Genomic DNA, 5,412 nt, shown 5'->3' with positions numbered 1-5,412 from the left:
CTTCAAGGAGATGGATTGATACGGTGGCTGCAATGATGGGCTCAAGTATAGCAGGGATTGTGGGGCTGGCGCGGGATCGGGCAGTGTTTCGTTCCGCTGTGCATGGGGTAGCTATGAGTTGGAAATGACTCGACGCCACTTAACAACAACAACATGTCACTATGATTTTCTTCCTTCTTATTCTGGTTAGTAGGTTTATTAATTTTCTTTGTGGTTACCCTGTAATTTTTTCCTATGTTTAAAACAGTCTGTTCTATCTTGATTTCATCCCAACTTCCTTTCCATTTGGTCATTTTGTAATTATACAATTTATTCCCATTTTTAGCTTTATAGTTGTCATTGTTTACAGATTGATACCTCTGGTTCTCCATTTTCAGTCTTGTAAGTTTATTTTATTTTTGAGGGTTCTTTTTTCTGGATTGGTGTCCGAATGATATTTTCATGTGTTTTAATTTTCAAGTGTCTGCCGTTGTTGGTTCTATGTCCAAAAGATTCTTTTTAGTATTTCTTGTAAAGTTGGTCTGGTTTTCACAGATTCCCTAAATTTCTGTTTATCTAGGAATGTCCTAATCTCCCCATTGTATTTAAGGTATAGTTTTGCTGGAATACAATTCTTGGTTGCCAATTTTTTTCTTTCAGGGTTTTATATACGTTATCCCATCGCCTTCTTGCCTGCATGGTTTCTCCCGAGAAATTAGAGCTCAGTCTTATGGGTTCCCCTTTGTAGGTAACATTTCATACAGAAACAAAAATGAATAAATAAAACATAGTAACTAATCAGCTGCCCTTGAGTCAATTCTGACTCACAGCAAACCAATGGGACAGAGAACTGCTCCACAGAGTTTCTGAGGCTATAATCTTTACAGAAGCAGACTGTCACATCTTTCTCTCAGGGAGTGGTTTGTGAGTTCAAACTGCCACCTTTTGTCTTTAACCTCTGGGCTCCTAATATATACTAAAACATAGGATCTCTGGTAGCATAGTGCCTAAGGCACTTGACTGCTAACCAGAAGGCTGGCGGTTAAACCCACCAGCCACTCCTCGGAAGGAAGGTTGGGCAATCTACTTCCATAGTGATACTGCCTCGGAAACCCAAGGAGGGCTCGCTATGAGTCGGATCCGACTCAACGGCACATAACAACAACAACATACCAAAAAAACATTGATAAATCTTATGAATATACTGTTATGTGAAATAAGACACAAAACAATATATTCAATGTGATTCCATGCATACATAGTTCAAAAACAAGCAAAAACTATATTGCTTAAGGATAGGTTCATTGTGCACTATATTCAATACAAATGGTTCTGCTTACAGCAAAATGCCTGAGAGATGCTTTACATGGGTGATAAAAGGTTTTTTTTTTTTAAAGTAAAACTATAAAACAAAGCAAATAAATGATCAGCACAAAAAATTAAGACAGTAAAAAATTTGGAGAGGGACAGGTTGTGACTGCAGTGTAGTCTGGGCTGCTAAAATGTTCTACTTTTTGACCTAAGTGGTAATTACACAGGTGTTCATTTTATCATGTTTCATTAAAGTGTAAATATTATGTTTAAAGCACATTTCTGTATATATAATATTTCATAATAAATGACAGCAAAATGAGAAAAGAGTAAGATCATTTTTCTCCCCTATTTTTGGTTTTTGCCCTTTTGGGCCATTTCACTGGCATCTAAGCTTAAAGTTTAGCCCACTATGACTGGGGCTCATGAGGACAGGGACTGGTTGTTTTGTTCACCACCGATTTTCCAGTAAGTAGAACAACATTCAATAAATATTTTGTCAATAAATCATTGGTTAATAACAAAGAGGGAGGAAGAAAAGGAGATGAAGATATATATGAAAAGGAAATGTAAGTCTGAGAACTCAAGACTATCTCTTCATGAACTGCTATGAGAGCAGGAACTGGGAGCTATTTACTAAAACAGAAATCTCACTGTAGTTTTGTTAAAAACAGCAAAAATCATGTAAGAAGAATAACAAACTATAAAGACTTTATACACAATGATAAAGCTTATAATTCTAGTCAAATACAATTTTAAAAGAGAAGTAAATGTTTTAATTATGCATACAATCACTGCCATCGTATAATGATGTCTAGATATAAACAATAGGCTGTTGACAGCATTAAATATTTTAAATTACAGATAATTTTAAATTCATTTTTGTCTATAATGTTATTAGCTTCCCTAATCAAACTAGAGATGTTAATGAGCTAGATTTCCTTTAATATGTTCAACTTGATAAACTATTAAATTAGAAAACCTGGATGTCCAGGGGAGGGGCAGGAAATAACCAACCAAACAAAAAATTTGGATAGTTAAAACACACGCACAAAAAACTGGGTAACTAAAAAGTTGACTATAATTTTTGCAAACCTTTGGGCAATCCTACTTCCGTAGTGATACTGCCTCGGAAACCCAAGGAGGGGTCGCTATGAGTCAGGGCTGACTCGATGGCACATAACAACAACAACAAATTAGATAAATACTCTTAACTCTTCCCTAATCTTTTTTTTTTTTTTTTTTCCCTCCTGATTATAATCTTTCTATTACCCAAATCCCATAGGTAACAAGCCAGGGAATAGACAGAGTTTAATCGTTTCTTCAAAACCATAGGCACTTTGTATACTTTTACCATTCCCGAACCAGTATTTTATCCTAAGGAATATAAGGGTGCATTACTCCAGTTCAAGTCAGCCTAGGAGTGGGAAAGAGAAAATCTGTGATCATTCTAATTGGCTGGGGCCTAGATTGGGACACAAGTACAACACTTTAGTTTACAATGTCATAAGCTAAAGTGTAGTCCACAGGGCTCAACACGAAGAACACTGAAAGGCCTAACACTGGTACAGTATAAAGGAAAAAGACAGAAGAGACATGACACCAATATAAGTAAACATATAAGCACAACATGAATAAAACAGAAATGTAAAGCAAAGAAGAGATCAGATTCATAGTGTATATTCAAAAGGTTAAAGAAAAACACTGTGTAGTCTTGAAGTACACTATTAAATGCTCAAGAAGGAGAAAGGCGTGCTAGCACCAAAGTTCTATCAGGAATTACTATGTTCTAATAACAATAGAAGGGGTAAATTAAGTAAATTATGGTATATTTACCTGATATATTCAATCATTGGGAGCTCTGGTGGTGTAGTGTCTAAGGCATTTGACTGCTAACCAGAAGGCTGGTGGTTCAAACCCACCAGCCACTTCTTAGAAGGAAGTTTGGGCAATCTACTTCTGTAGTGATACCACCTCAGAAACCCAAGGAGGGGTCGCTATTAGTCAGGTCCGACTCAACGGCAGTGTGTGTGTTGTGATTCAATCATTAAAAAAAGGTGATTATATGGAGCAGCGCAGGAAAAGTATTTAATATAAAAGAGACATATAAAATTGTATATACGGTGATTCTAATTATGTAAAACATCCATAGGAACAAAGGCTGAAGAAATAGAAGGTGCCTTAAAATGATAATGATAGTTTTAGAGGTGGGATTACAGTTGGAATATTTAAAAGTCTTTTTGTTGTTTTATTTCCTATATTGTTCTTGTATGCTATCGAGTTGATTCCAACTCATAGTGACCCTATATGACAAAATAGAACCATCCCATAGGATTTCCTAGGCTACAATCTTCATGGGAGCACATCACCAGGGCTTTTCTCCCATAGAGCTGCTGATGGGTTCAAACCCCCAACCTTTCAGTAGCAGTCTACTGTTTAACCACTATGCCACCAGTGCCCCAAATTTCCTATAGTGTGTTCATATTACTCTGCAATTGACATTTTTATTTTAAATCCAAAGAATTTAAAACATCACAACTTGAATAATAAGAACTAAAACACTGAACAGTTACTGTTTCAAAAAATTCTCAGGTACTAAGATGTCTACAAAGATACTTTACGGCCTTTCCTGTTTATGTATTGGGAATGTAAAAGATTTATGACCTACAGATTCAATAGTAAATTGATGGATATTTTAATGGGTTACAGAAGAAGAGGGAGAAACAACAGAAGAAACTGCTTAAGAAGGATGCTCACACCCACACAACAGAAGTCATATGGGTGAAGTTTTCTCTTGATGTGGCCTATGGTCATTTATTTCACCACTCATAGTGGCTCTTAGCATAATTTGTTATGTCTCTTTTCCAACCCCCAACACCCTGCTTGGTTAGCATTTATCTGTAGGCTGAAATGGCAACTCGTATCCCTTTCTCTTAATACAGAACAGCAGACTCTAATTTGGACCATACGTCTGTTTTCTGGGGATGGTTTAAGTACCAGGGCTCTATTATGAATGTCAAAACTTGAAATTCTTTGTTCTAGGTAAGATCAGGAGCCTAGAGCTATATAGGGTAGCAATACTGTATCCATAAAGGTAAATACATCACCAACTGGGTGTGTGTGTATGTGGTGAGGAGAAAGAGAAGAGTGAGTGGCATTAATTTAAATATTGGGACAACTGTAAAACGGCAACAGGAAATGTTCTCATTTGCTCCACCACTTCACAGTGATATCCTTGACTTCATTTTTGGCCAACCAAGGAGCAATCCAAAACAGATGTAAACAGATTAGGCACAGCCTTCAGCCAGTTCCAGTGCTGGCAGTGTTTGTTAAGGTGACCCAGCACAGCTGCGACTGACAGCCAAACAAGCCCTTCAAAAGAAACTGGGGCTTTACTTCCTCATTGTCTAAGTGAATAGCTTGGGAGAGGAGCACAGATGAAAAAAGTGAAGTGGGAAAATATTTACTTCTCCTAAATAAACAAGCTAACTAGAAAGTGCTGTGACAAAATCCTTCATGTTTTTAAATCTGGAAGGTTCTGAGGACTTATTGGGGACAACCCCAGTGCTGCTTTGGAAAAAAAAAAAAAAAAAAAATCAGAGATAATGACCAAGAACAGAAATAATTTTGGCCCTTTAATTTCTCAAAGGACTAAAAGGGAAAGGGGAGAAACCAAGCTGTCAGGGTTCTTGCTAGAAATGATCCAAAGAACCAAAGATCAACATCAGTGCAAGAATATGTGTCTTACATATATGTCTATATAAATAGTAGACTGATAGACAGTTAAAATGGAACATCACACAGATAAAGAACTAATTCTACTTTTCCTATCCAGTATTACTGGTCTAGAAATCATCTGCCCCCAGAAGCTTTATTTGGGACTGAACAAAACAAGAGACAACACCACGGGTCTTGGAATTACGGTAGTGATGAAGGATAAGCTTCAAAATCCCAGTAGTCAGAGTATTAGTTTTCTCTTGAAAATGGCTCTTGGGAAGCCCTCAGTGTTTAGCAATCATTCCAACCCCTGGCTGAACTTCCTGACTAGGAGCTAATAGAGAAGTAATGCCAAAAACTACTGACTCACAGCCTGAACATAAGTACACAAGAGAAAATTCCTTC

General features: G+C 37.0%; 1 protein-coding gene across 1 annotated transcript in view; it reads right to left on the bottom strand.

The window, feature by feature from the left end:
- Window positions 1-5,412, bottom strand: part of SIK3 (SIK family kinase 3) — a 421,581-nt gene that overhangs the window by 82,576 nt on the left and 333,593 nt on the right. The window lies entirely within an intron of this gene.

The sequence above is a fragment of the Orycteropus afer genome, unplaced genomic scaffold, assembly GCF_000298275.1.
Source record: "Orycteropus afer afer isolate SDZICR_OR568_19922 unplaced genomic scaffold, OryAfe1.0 scaffold00036, whole genome shotgun sequence".
NCBI classification, from domain to species: Eukaryota; Metazoa; Chordata; class Mammalia; order Tubulidentata; family Orycteropodidae; genus Orycteropus; species Orycteropus afer.
This window is presented reverse-complemented; position numbering and strand designations above follow the sequence as displayed.